A 15,495-nucleotide genomic window follows, 5' to 3' on the forward strand; every position below is an offset into this window, starting at 1 on the left:
AAGCTAATTAACTAATTTTTACAATCAAATACAAAAAACATGATACTTTTTCACCAAGTAAGTAAATAAACAGGGGTTTTCCTCCATGGTTATTTTTAGACGGGGAATAACCCCTAGTTTTTAGTACGAAACTGTTTATAGCACCCTTAAGGCAAAACTTTGTATGCGACAAATTAAAATTTCTCAGCTTTTCTGAATCTGTACACTATACCGATTAAAATGATGTCTTACTTTAAGGATTGTGACCACAAATAGTGAAACTACAGCTCTTTTTTTATGTCGCGTAGTAATGGCATTTTGGCCAGTGGCAAACAGTTTAACTGGCAAATTCCAAACATTTCCTCTATCCCTTTTTCATCAGTTTTACAAAGAAAATAAATCATAAAACAGGGTTTCTTTTGAATAAATAGAATAAAAACTATGAAATAAGCATGAATAAAGGTACTTAAAGCATATTTTGTACCTAGTATTATATGAACTAAGATAAGGCTGAGTTGAGAAAAATATTGAAATGGTGTTTTTCTTAGGAATGGCACTTGTACCTTTTTGACTATAAAAAGTACCAAATATACAATATAATGAATAAACATGTATGTTACTCTCATCAGTAATAAAGGTCAAAGTAGAAAAAATCTACACTTTTCATGTGCAACTTTTAGTTTCAAATATATGAGAGATTGAATAAAAATATCATGACGTCGCAAAAAGACGAAAAACTTCAATATTCGCACAGAGTCTGGTTTTCTTATTTCTGGTTGCTATGTACAAATCTGTAATATTTGCATTAAATGTACCAAACTGATGCTTTTAAATCAATGTATACATGTCATATAATATTTTTCAAAATAATTTTACTACATTTGCTACCACATTTCTTTGCTTAAACATCATTATATTTTATGTTTGTCCCTTTAAGGGTGCAATCAACAGTTTTTTTCTATGACGTCATGTTTTGAGGGACCATGCATATGTGACCCTTACTGGTGGACTGATTAATAAAGATACTTGTATAAAACTAGATATCACTGGAATCAGAATGTTCTCTAGTTTATAATGAAATAAAAATAATGTGTACTTTTAATATATTATAAAAATTTCATCCAATGAACATGGGGGAAAAAAGGTATAATTTTAACATAAAAAACTTGAAATCAGGTCAAGTGCACACCCATGAAGACATGATCCATGCACATTTTTCATAATCAAAACTGTATGAATTTTGTAGGTTTTTACCTGGCCTTTCAAAATAATCTTGTTTCAGGGTACGGTTTCCTGCTCCGAAAAGAGCTACAGTGGCTGCAAATAAGTTTTCAATTTTCACTGCTAAAAAAACAGACTGTTTACAGTGTTGTCTCCCCTCGAAATATGTTTATTTAATATAATTTTTAAAATTATTTCAATCATTCAACCTGTTTTAATTGAAAGCTAATTAACTAATTTTTACAATCAAATACAAAAAACATGATACTTTTTCACCAAGTAAGTAAATAAACAGGGGTTTTCCTCCATGGTTATTTTTAGACGGGGAATAACCCCTAGTTTTTAGTACGAAACTGTTTATAGCACCCTTAAGGCAAAACTTTGTATGCGACAAATTAAAATTTCTCAGCTTTTCTGAATCTGTACACTATACCGATTAAAATGATGTCTTACTTTAAGGATTGTGACCACAAATAGTGAAACTACAGCTCTTTTTTTATGTCGCGTAGTAATGGCATTTTGGCCAGTGGCAAACAGTTTAACTGGCAAATTCCAAACATTTCCTCTATCCCTTTTTCATCAGTTTTACAAAGAAAATAAATCATAAAACAGGGTTTCTTTTGAATAAATAGAATAAAAACTATGAAATAAGCATGAATAAAGGTACTTAAAGCATATTTTGTACCTAGTATTATATGAACTAAGATAAGGCTGAGTTGAGAAAAATATTGAAATGGTGTTTTTCTTAGGAATGGCACTTGTACCTTTTTGACTATAAAAAGTACCAAATATACAATATAATGAATAAACATGTATGTTACTCTCATCAGTAATAAAGGTCAAAGTAGAAAAAATCTACACTTTTCATGTGCAACTTTTAGTTTCAAATATATGAGAGATTGAATAAAAATATCATGACGTCGCAAAAAGACGAAAAACTTCAATATTCGCACAGAGTCTGGTTTTCTTATTTCTGGTTGCTATGTACAAATCTGTAATATTTGCATTAAATGTACCAAACTGATGCTTTTAAATCAATGTATACATGTCATATAATATTTTTCAAAATAATTTTACTACATTTGCTACCACATTTCTTTGCTTAAACATCATTATATTTTATGTTTGTCCCTTTAAGGGTGCAATCAACAGTTTTTTTCTATGACGTCATGTTTTGAGGGACCATGCATATGTGACCCTTACTGGTGGACTGATTAATAAAGATACTTGTATAAAACTAGATATCACTGGAATCAGAATGTTCTCTAGTTTATAATGAAATAAAAATAATGTGTACTTTTAATATATTATAAAAATTTCATCCAATGAACATGGGGGAAAAAAGGTATAATTTTAACATAAAAAACTTGAAATCAGGTCAAGTGCACACCCATGAAGACATGATCCATGCACATTTTTCATAATCAAAACTGTATGAATTTTGTAGGTTTTTACCTGGCCTTTCAAAATAATCTTGTTTCAGGGTACGGTTTCCTGCTCCGAAAAGAGCTACAGTGGCTGCAAATAAGTTTTCAATTTTCACTGCTAAAAAAACAGACTGTTTACAGTGTTGTCTCCCCTCGAAATATGTTTATTTAATATAATTTTTAAAATTATTTCAATCATTCAACCTGTTTTAATTGAAAGCTAATTAACTAATTTTTACAATCAAATACAAAAAACATGATACTTTTTCACCAAGTAAGTAAATAAACAGGGGTTTTCCTCCATGGTTATTTTTAGACGGGGAATAACCCCTAGTTTTTAGTACGAAACTGTTTATAGCACCCTTAAGGCAAAACTTTGTATGCGACAAATTAAAATTTCTCAGCTTTTCTGAATCTGTACACTATACCGATTAAAATGATGTCTTACTTTAAGGATTGTGACCACAAATAGTGAAACTACAGCTCTTTTTTTATGTCGCGTAGTAATGGCATTTTGGCCAGTGGCAAACAGTTTAACTGGCAAATTCCAAACATTTCCTCTATCCCTTTTTCATCAGTTTTACAAAGAAAATAAATCATAAAACAGGGTTTCTTTTGAATAAATAGAATAAAAACTATGAAATAAGCATGAATAAAGGTACTTAAAGCATATTTTGTACCTAGTATTATATGAACTAAGATAAGGCTGAGTTGAGAAAAATATTGAAATGGTGTTTTTCTTAGGAATGGCACTTGTACCTTTTTGACTATAAAAAGTACCAAATATACAATATAATGAATAAACATGTATGTTACTCTCATCAGTAATAAAGGTCAAAGTAGAAAAAATCTACACTTTTCATGTGCAACTTTTAGTTTCAAATATATGAGAGATTGAATAAAAATATCATGACGTCGCAAAAAGACGAAAAACTTCAATATTCGCACAGAGTCTGGTTTTCTTATTTCTGGTTGCTATGTACAAATCTGTAATATTTGCATTAAATGTACCAAACTGATGCTTTTAAATCAATGTATACATGTCATATAATATTTTTCAAAATAATTTTACTACATTTGCTACCACATTTCTTTGCTTAAACATCATTATATTTTATGTTTGTCCCTTTAAGGGTGCAATCAACAGTTTTTTTCTATGACGTCATGTTTTGAGGGACCATGCATATGTGACCCTTACTGGTGGACTGATTAATAAAGATACTTGTATAAAACTAGATATCACTGGAATCAGAATGTTCTCTAGTTTATAATGAAATAAAAATAATGTGTACTTTTAATATATTATAAAAATTTCATCCAATGAACATGGGGGAAAAAAGGTATAATTTTAACATAAAAAACTTGAAATCAGGTCAAGTGCACACCCATGAAGACATGATCCATGCACATTTTTCATAATCAAAACTGTATGAATTTTGTAGGTTTTTACCTGGCCTTTCAAAATAATCTTGTTTCAGGGTACGGTTTCCTGCTCCGAAAAGAGCTACAGTGGCTGCAAATAAGTTTTCAATTTTCACTGCTAAAAAAACAGACTGTTTACAGTGTTGTCTCCCCTCGAAATATGTTTATTTAATATAATTTTTAAAATTATTTCAATCATTCAACCTGTTTTAATTGAAAGCTAATTAACTAATTTTTACAATCAAATACAAAAAACATGATACTTTTTCACCAAGTAAGTAAATAAACAGGGGTTTTCCTCCATGGTTATTTTTAGACGGGGAATAACCCCTAGTTTTTAGTACGAAACTGTTTATAGCACCCTTAAGGCAAAACTTTGTATGCGACAAATTAAAATTTCTCAGCTTTTCTGAATCTGTACACTATACCGATTAAAATGATGTCTTACTTTAAGGATTGTGACCACAAATAGTGAAACTACAGCTCTTTTTTTATGTCGCGTAGTAATGGCATTTTGGCCAGTGGCAAACAGTTTAACTGGCAAATTCCAAACATTTCCTCTATCCCTTTTTCATCAGTTTTACAAAGAAAATAAATCATAAAACAGGGTTTCTTTTGAATAAATAGAATAAAAACTATGAAATAAGCATGAATAAAGGTACTTAAAGCATATTTTGTACCTAGTATTATATGAACTAAGATAAGGCTGAGTTGAGAAAAATATTGAAATGGTGTTTTTCTTAGGAATGGCACTTGTACCTTTTTGACTATAAAAAGTACCAAATATACAATATAATGAATAAACATGTATGTTACTCTCATCAGTAATAAAGGTCAAAGTAGAAAAAATCTACACTTTTCATGTGCAACTTTTAGTTTCAAATATATGAGAGATTGAATAAAAATATCATGACGTCGCAAAAAGACGAAAAACTTCAATATTCGCACAGAGTCTGGTTTTCTTATTTCTGGTTGCTATGTACAAATCTGTAATATTTGCATTAAATGTACCAAACTGATGCTTTTAAATCAATGTATACATGTCATATAATATTTTTCAAAATAATTTTACTACATTTGCTACCACATTTCTTTGCTTAAACATCATTATATTTTATGTTTGTCCCTTTAAGGGTGCAATCAACAGTTTTTTTCTATGACGTCATGTTTTGAGGGACCATGCATATGTGACCCTTACTGGTGGACTGATTAATAAAGATACTTGTATAAAACTAGATATCACTGGAATCAGAATGTTCTCTAGTTTATAATGAAATAAAAATAATGTGTACTTTTAATATATTATAAAAATTTCATCCAATGAACATGGGGGAAAAAAGGTATAATTTTAACATAAAAAACTTGAAATCAGGTCAAGTGCACACCCATGAAGACATGATCCATGCACATTTTTCATAATCAAAACTGTATGAATTTTGTAGGTTTTTACCTGGCCTTTCAAAATAATCTTGTTTCAGGGTACGGTTTCCTGCTCCGAAAAGAGCTACAGTGGCTGCAAATAAGTTTTCAATTTTCACTGCTAAAAAAACAGACTGTTTACAGTGTTGTCTCCCCTCGAAATATGTTTATTTAATATAATTTTTAAAATTATTTCAATCATTCAACCTGTTTTAATTGAAAGCTAATTAACTAATTTTTACAATCAAATACAAAAAACATGATACTTTTTCACCAAGTAAGTAAATAAACAGGGGTTTTCCTCCATGGTTATTTTTAGACGGGGAATAACCCCTAGTTTTTAGTACGAAACTGTTTATAGCACCCTTAAGGCAAAACTTTGTATGCGACAAATTAAAATTTCTCAGCTTTTCTGAATCTGTACACTATACCGATTAAAATGATGTCTTACTTTAAGGATTGTGACCACAAATAGTGAAACTACAGCTCTTTTTTTATGTCGCGTAGTAATGGCATTTTGGCCAGTGGCAAACAGTTTAACTGGCAAATTCCAAACATTTCCTCTATCCCTTTTTCATCAGTTTTACAAAGAAAATAAATCATAAAACAGGGTTTCTTTTGAATAAATAGAATAAAAACTATGAAATAAGCATGAATAAAGGTACTTAAAGCATATTTTGTACCTAGTATTATATGAACTAAGATAAGGCTGAGTTGAGAAAAATATTGAAATGGTGTTTTTCTTAGGAATGGCACTTGTACCTTTTTGACTATAAAAAGTACCAAATATACAATATAATGAATAAACATGTATGTTACTCTCATCAGTAATAAAGGTCAAAGTAGAAAAAATCTACACTTTTCATGTGCAACTTTTAGTTTCAAATATATGAGAGATTGAATAAAAATATCATGACGTCGCAAAAAGACGAAAAACTTCAATATTCGCACAGAGTCTGGTTTTCTTATTTCTGGTTGCTATGTACAAATCTGTAATATTTGCATTAAATGTACCAAACTGATGCTTTTAAATCAATGTATACATGTCATATAATATTTTTCAAAATAATTTTACTACATTTGCTACCACATTTCTTTGCTTAAACATCATTATATTTTATGTTTGTCCCTTTAAGGGTGCAATCAACAGTTTTTTTCTATGACGTCATGTTTTGAGGGACCATGCATATGTGACCCTTACTGGTGGACTGATTAATAAAGATACTTGTATAAAACTAGATATCACTGGAATCAGAATGTTCTCTAGTTTATAATGAAATAAAAATAATGTGTACTTTTAATATATTATAAAAATTTCATCCAATGAACATGGGGGAAAAAAGGTATAATTTTAACATAAAAAACTTGAAATCAGGTCAAGTGCACACCCATGAAGACATGATCCATGCACATTTTTCATAATCAAAACTGTATGAATTTTGTAGGTTTTTACCTGGCCTTTCAAAATAATCTTGTTTCAGGGTACGGTTTCCTGCTCCGAAAAGAGCTACAGTGGCTGCAAATAAGTTTTCAATTTTCACTGCTAAAAAAACAGACTGTTTACAGTGTTGTCTCCCCTCGAAATATGTTTATTTAATATAATTTTTAAAATTATTTCAATCATTCAACCTGTTTTAATTGAAAGCTAATTAACTAATTTTTACAATCAAATACAAAAAACATGATACTTTTTCACCAAGTAAGTAAATAAACAGGGGTTTTCCTCCATGGTTATTTTTAGACGGGGAATAACCCCTAGTTTTTAGTACGAAACTGTTTATAGCACCCTTAAGGCAAAACTTTGTATGCGACAAATTAAAATTTCTCAGCTTTTCTGAATCTGTACACTATACCGATTAAAATGATGTCTTACTTTAAGGATTGTGACCACAAATAGTGAAACTACAGCTCTTTTTTTATGTCGCGTAGTAATGGCATTTTGGCCAGTGGCAAACAGTTTAACTGGCAAATTCCAAACATTTCCTCTATCCCTTTTTCATCAGTTTTACAAAGAAAATAAATCATAAAACAGGGTTTCTTTTGAATAAATAGAATAAAAACTATGAAATAAGCATGAATAAAGGTACTTAAAGCATATTTTGTACCTAGTATTATATGAACTAAGATAAGGCTGAGTTGAGAAAAATATTGAAATGGTGTTTTTCTTAGGAATGGCACTTGTACCTTTTTGACTATAAAAAGTACCAAATATACAATATAATGAATAAACATGTATGTTACTCTCATCAGTAATAAAGGTCAAAGTAGAAAAAATCTACACTTTTCATGTGCAACTTTTAGTTTCAAATATATGAGAGATTGAATAAAAATATCATGACGTCGCAAAAAGACGAAAAACTTCAATATTCGCACAGAGTCTGGTTTTCTTATTTCTGGTTGCTATGTACAAATCTGTAATATTTGCATTAAATGTACCAAACTGATGCTTTTAAATCAATGTATACATGTCATATAATATTTTTCAAAATAATTTTACTACATTTGCTACCACATTTCTTTGCTTAAACATCATTATATTTTATGTTTGTCCCTTTAAGGGTGCAATCAACAGTTTTTTTCTATGACGTCATGTTTTGAGGGACCATGCATATGTGACCCTTACTGGTGGACTGATTAATAAAGATACTTGTATAAAACTAGATATCACTGGAATCAGAATGTTCTCTAGTTTATAATGAAATAAAAATAATGTGTACTTTTAATATATTATAAAAATTTCATCCAATGAACATGGGGGAAAAAAGGTATAATTTTAACATAAAAAACTTGAAATCAGGTCAAGTGCACACCCATGAAGACATGATCCATGCACATTTTTCATAATCAAAACTGTATGAATTTTGTAGGTTTTTACCTGGCCTTTCAAAATAATCTTGTTTCAGGGTACGGTTTCCTGCTCCGAAAAGAGCTACAGTGGCTGCAAATAAGTTTTCAATTTTCACTGCTAAAAAAACAGACTGTTTACAGTGTTGTCTCCCCTCGAAATATGTTTATTTAATATAATTTTTAAAATTATTTCAATCATTCAACCTGTTTTAATTGAAAGCTAATTAACTAATTTTTACAATCAAATACAAAAAACATGATACTTTTTCACCAAGTAAGTAAATAAACAGGGGTTTTCCTCCATGGTTATTTTTAGACGGGGAATAACCCCTAGTTTTTAGTACGAAACTGTTTATAGCACCCTTAAGGCAAAACTTTGTATGCGACAAATTAAAATTTCTCAGCTTTTCTGAATCTGTACACTATACCGATTAAAATGATGTCTTACTTTAAGGATTGTGACCACAAATAGTGAAACTACAGCTCTTTTTTTATGTCGCGTAGTAATGGCATTTTGGCCAGTGGCAAACAGTTTAACTGGCAAATTCCAAACATTTCCTCTATCCCTTTTTCATCAGTTTTACAAAGAAAATAAATCATAAAACAGGGTTTCTTTTGAATAAATAGAATAAAAACTATGAAATAAGCATGAATAAAGGTACTTAAAGCATATTTTGTACCTAGTATTATATGAACTAAGATAAGGCTGAGTTGAGAAAAATATTGAAATGGTGTTTTTCTTAGGAATGGCACTTGTACCTTTTTGACTATAAAAAGTACCAAATATACAATATAATGAATAAACATGTATGTTACTCTCATCAGTAATAAAGGTCAAAGTAGAAAAAATCTACACTTTTCATGTGCAACTTTTAGTTTCAAATATATGAGAGATTGAATAAAAATATCATGACGTCGCAAAAAGACGAAAAACTTCAATATTCGCACAGAGTCTGGTTTTCTTATTTCTGGTTGCTATGTACAAATCTGTAATATTTGCATTAAATGTACCAAACTGATGCTTTTAAATCAATGTATACATGTCATATAATATTTTTCAAAATAATTTTACTACATTTGCTACCACATTTCTTTGCTTAAACATCATTATATTTTATGTTTGTCCCTTTAAGGGTGCAATCAACAGTTTTTTTCTATGACGTCATGTTTTGAGGGACCATGCATATGTGACCCTTACTGGTGGACTGATTAATAAAGATACTTGTATAAAACTAGATATCACTGGAATCAGAATGTTCTCTAGTTTATAATGAAATAAAAATAATGTGTACTTTTAATATATTATAAAAATTTCATCCAATGAACATGGGGGAAAAAAGGTATAATTTTAACATAAAAAACTTGAAATCAGGTCAAGTGCACACCCATGAAGACATGATCCATGCACATTTTTCATAATCAAAACTGTATGAATTTTGTAGGTTTTTACCTGGCCTTTCAAAATAATCTTGTTTCAGGGTACGGTTTCCTGCTCCGAAAAGAGCTACAGTGGCTGCAAATAAGTTTTCAATTTTCACTGCTAAAAAAACAGACTGTTTACAGTGTTGTCTCCCCTCGAAATATGTTTATTTAATATAATTTTTAAAATTATTTCAATCATTCAACCTGTTTTAATTGAAAGCTAATTAACTAATTTTTACAATCAAATACAAAAAACATGATACTTTTTCACCAAGTAAGTAAATAAACAGGGGTTTTCCTCCATGGTTATTTTTAGACGGGGAATAACCCCTAGTTTTTAGTACGAAACTGTTTATAGCACCCTTAAGGCAAAACTTTGTATGCGACAAATTAAAATTTCTCAGCTTTTCTGAATCTGTACACTATACCGATTAAAATGATGTCTTACTTTAAGGATTGTGACCACAAATAGTGAAACTACAGCTCTTTTTTTATGTCGCGTAGTAATGGCATTTTGGCCAGTGGCAAACAGTTTAACTGGCAAATTCCAAACATTTCCTCTATCCCTTTTTCATCAGTTTTACAAAGAAAATAAATCATAAAACAGGGTTTCTTTTGAATAAATAGAATAAAAACTATGAAATAAGCATGAATAAAGGTACTTAAAGCATATTTTGTACCTAGTATTATATGAACTAAGATAAGGCTGAGTTGAGAAAAATATTGAAATGGTGTTTTTCTTAGGAATGGCACTTGTACCTTTTTGACTATAAAAAGTACCAAATATACAATATAATGAATAAACATGTATGTTACTCTCATCAGTAATAAAGGTCAAAGTAGAAAAAATCTACACTTTTCATGTGCAACTTTTAGTTTCAAATATATGAGAGATTGAATAAAAATATCATGACGTCGCAAAAAGACGAAAAACTTCAATATTCGCACAGAGTCTGGTTTTCTTATTTCTGGTTGCTATGTACAAATCTGTAATATTTGCATTAAATGTACCAAACTGATGCTTTTAAATCAATGTATACATGTCATATAATATTTTTCAAAATAATTTTACTACATTTGCTACCACATTTCTTTGCTTAAACATCATTATATTTTATGTTTGTCCCTTTAAGGGTGCAATCAACAGTTTTTTTCTATGACGTCATGTTTTGAGGGACCATGCATATGTGACCCTTACTGGTGGACTGATTAATAAAGATACTTGTATAAAACTAGATATCACTGGAATCAGAATGTTCTCTAGTTTATAATGAAATAAAAATAATGTGTACTTTTAATATATTATAAAAATTTCATCCAATGAACATGGGGGAAAAAAGGTATAATTTTAACATAAAAAACTTGAAATCAGGTCAAGTGCACACCCATGAAGACATGATCCATGCACATTTTTCATAATCAAAACTGTATGAATTTTGTAGGTTTTTACCTGGCCTTTCAAAATAATCTTGTTTCAGGGTACGGTTTCCTGCTCCGAAAAGAGCTACAGTGGCTGCAAATAAGTTTTCAATTTTCACTGCTAAAAAAACAGACTGTTTACAGTGTTGTCTCCCCTCGAAATATGTTTATTTAATATAATTTTTAAAATTATTTCAATCATTCAACCTGTTTTAATTGAAAGCTAATTAACTAATTTTTACAATCAAATACAAAAAACATGATACTTTTTCACCAAGTAAGTAAATAAACAGGGGTTTTCCTCCATGGTTATTTTTAGACGGGGAATAACCCCTAGTTTTTAGTACGAAACTGTTTATAGCACCCTTAAGGCAAAACTTTGTATGCGACAAATTAAAATTTCTCAGCTTTTCTGAATCTGTACACTATACCGATTAAAATGATGTCTTACTTTAAGGATTGTGACCACAAATAGTGAAACTACAGCTCTTTTTTTATGTCGCGTAGTAATGGCATTTTGGCCAGTGGCAAACAGTTTAACTGGCAAATTCCAAACATTTCCTCTATCCCTTTTTCATCAGTTTTACAAAGAAAATAAATCATAAAACAGGGTTTCTTTTGAATAAATAGAATAAAAACTATGAAATAAGCATGAATAAAGGTACTTAAAGCATATTTTGTACCTAGTATTATATGAACTAAGATAAGGCTGAGTTGAGAAAAATATTGAAATGGTGTTTTTCTTAGGAATGGCACTTGTACCTTTTTGACTATAAAAAGTACCAAATATACAATATAATGAATAAACATGTATGTTACTCTCATCAGTAATAAAGGTCAAAGTAGAAAAAATCTACACTTTTCATGTGCAACTTTTAGTTTCAAATATATGAGAGATTGAATAAAAATATCATGACGTCGCAAAAAGACGAAAAACTTCAATATTCGCACAGAGTCTGGTTTTCTTATTTCTGGTTGCTATGTACAAATCTGTAATATTTGCATTAAATGTACCAAACTGATGCTTTTAAATCAATGTATACATGTCATATAATATTTTTCAAAATAATTTTACTACATTTGCTACCACATTTCTTTGCTTAAACATCATTATATTTTATGTTTGTCCCTTTAAGGCAAAACTTTGTATGCGACAAATTAAAATTTCTCAGCTTTTCTGAATCTGTACACTATACCGATTAAAATGATGTCTTACTTTAAGGATTGTGACCACAAATAGTGAAACTACAGCTCTTTTTTTATGTCGCGTAGTAATGGCATTTTGGCCAGTGGCAAACAGTTTAACTGGCAAATTCCAAACATTTCAGGTCTATCCCACCCATCAGTTTTACAAAGAAAATAAATCATAAAAAAGGGTTTCTTTTGAATAAATAGAATAAAAACTATGAAATAAGCATGAATAAAGGTACTTAAAGCATATTTTGTACCTAGTATTATATGAACTAAGATAAGGCTGAGTTGAGAAAAATATTGAAATGGTGTTTTTCTTAGGAATGGCACTTGTACCTTTTTGACTATAAAAAGTACCAAATATACAATATAATGAATAAAACATGTATGTTACTCTCATCAGTAATAAAGGTCAAAGTAGAAAAAAATCTACACTTTTCATGTGCAACTTTTAGTTTCAAATATATGAGAGATTGAATAAAAATATCATGACGTCGCAAAAAGACGAAAAACTTCAATATTCGCACAGAGTCTGGTTTTCTTATTTCTGGTTGCTATGTACAAATCTGTAATATTTGCATTAAATGTACCAAACTGATGCTTTAAATCAATGTATACATGTCATATAATATTTTTCAAAATAATTTTACTACATTTGCTACCACATTTCTTTGCTTAAACATCATTATATTTTATGTTTGTCCCTTTAAGGGTGCAATCAACAGTTTTTTTTCTATGACGTCATGTTTTGAGGGACAATGCATATGTGACCCTTACTGGTGGACTGATTAATAAAGATACTTGTATAAAACTAGATATCACTGGAATCAGAATGTTCTCTAGTTTATAATGAAATAAAAATAATGTGTACTTTTAATATATTATAAAAATTTCATCCAATGAACATGGGGGAAAAAAGGTATAATTTTAACATAAAAACTTGAAATCAGGTCAAGTGCACACCCATGAAGACATGATCCATGCACATTTTTCATAATCAAAACTGTATGAATTTTGTAGGTTTTTACCTGGCCTTTCAAAATAATCTTGTTTCAGGTACGGTTTCCTGCTTCCGAAAAGAGCTACAGTGGCTGCAAATAAGTTTTCAATTTTCACTGCTAAAAAAACAGACTGTTTACAGTGTTGTCTCCCCTCGAAATATGTTTATTTAATATAATTTTTAAAATTATTTCAATCATTCAACCTGTTTTAATTGAAAGCTAATTAACTAATTTTTACAATCAAATACAAAAACATGATACTTTTTCACCAAGTAAGTAAATAAACAGGGGTTTTCCTCCATGGTTATTTTTAGACGGGGAATGAACCCCTAGTTTTTAGTACGAAACTGTTTATAGCACCCTTAAGGCAAAACTTTGTATGCGACAAATTAAAATTTCTCAGCTTTTCTGAATCTGTACACTATACCGATTAAATGATGTCTTACTTAAGGATTGTGACCACAAATAGTGAAACTACAGCTCTTTTTTATGTCGCGTAGTAATGGCATTTTGGCCAGTGGCAAACAGTTTAACTGGCAAATTCCAAACATTTCCTCTATCCCTTTTTCATCAGTTTTACAAAGAAAATAAATCATAAAACAGGGTTTCTTTTGAATAAATAGAATAAAAACTATGAAATAAGCATGAATAAAGGTACTTAAAGCATATTTTGTACCTAGTATTATATGAACTAAGATAAGGCTGAGTTGAGAAAAATATTGAAATGGTGTTTTTCTTAGGAATGGCACTTGTACCTTTTTGACTATAAAAAGTACCAAATATACAATATAATGAATAAACATGTATGTTACTCTCATCAGTAATAAAGGTCAAAGTAGAAAAAATCTACACTTTTCATGTGCAACTTTTAGTTTCAAATATATGAGAGATTGAATAAAAATATCATGACGTCGCAAAAAGACGAAAAACTTCAATATTCGCACAGAGTCTGGTTTTCTTATTTCTGGTTGCTATGTACAAATCTGTAATATTTGCATTAAATGTACCAAACTGATGCTTTTAAATCAATGTATACATGTCATATAATATTTTTCAAAATAATTTTACTACATTTGCTACCACATTTCTTTGCTTAAACATCATTATATTTTATGTTTGTCCCTTTAAGGGTGCAATCAACAGTTTTTTTCTATGACGTCATGTTTTGAGGGACCATGCATATGTGACCCTTACTGGTGGACTGATTAATAAAGATACTTGTATAAAACTAGATATCACTGGAATCAGAATGTTCTCTAGTTTATAATGAAATAAAAATAATGTGTACTTTTAATATTATAAAAAATTTCATCCAATGAACATTGGGGGAAAAAAGGTATAATTTTAACATAAAAAACTTGAAATCAGGTCAAGTGCACACCCATGAAGACATGATCCATGCACATTTTTCATAATCAAAACTGTATGAATTTTGTAGGTTTTTACCTGGCCTTTCAAAATAATCTTGTTTCAGGGTACGGTTTCCTGCTCCGAAAAGAGCTACAGTGGCTGCAAATAAGTTTTCAATTTTCACTGCTAAAAAAACAGACTGTTTACAGTGTTGTCTCCCCTCGAAATATGTTTATTTAATATAATTTTTAAAATTATTTCAATCATTCAACCTGTTTTTAATTGAAAGCTAATTAACTAATTTTTACAATCAAATACAAAAAACATGATACTTTTTCACCAAGTAAGTAAATAAACAGGGGTTTTCCTCCATGGTTATTTTTAGACGGGGAATAACCCCTAGTTTTTAGTACGAAACTGTTTATAGCACCCTTAAGGCAAAACTTTGTATGCGACAAATTAAAATTTCTCAGCTTTTCTGAATCTGTACACTATACCGATTAAAATGATGTCTTACTTTAAGGATTGTGACCACAAATAGTGAAACTACAGCTCTTTTTTTTATGTCGCGTAGTAATGGCATTTTGGCCAGTGGCAAACAGTTTAACTGGCAAATTCCAAACATTTCCTCTATCCCTTTTTCATCAGTTTTACAAAGAAAATAAATCATAAAACAGGGTTTCTTTTGAATAAATAGAATAAAAACTATGAAATAAGCATGAATAAAGGTACTTAAAGCATATTTTGTACCTAGTATTATATGAACTAAGATAAGGCTGAGTTGAGAAATCCCCCCT

The sequence above is a fragment of the Mytilus edulis genome, chromosome 1 (genome assembly GCF_963676685.1).
Source record: "Mytilus edulis chromosome 1, xbMytEdul2.2, whole genome shotgun sequence".
Classification (NCBI taxonomy): Eukaryota; Metazoa; Mollusca; class Bivalvia; order Mytilida; family Mytilidae; genus Mytilus; species Mytilus edulis.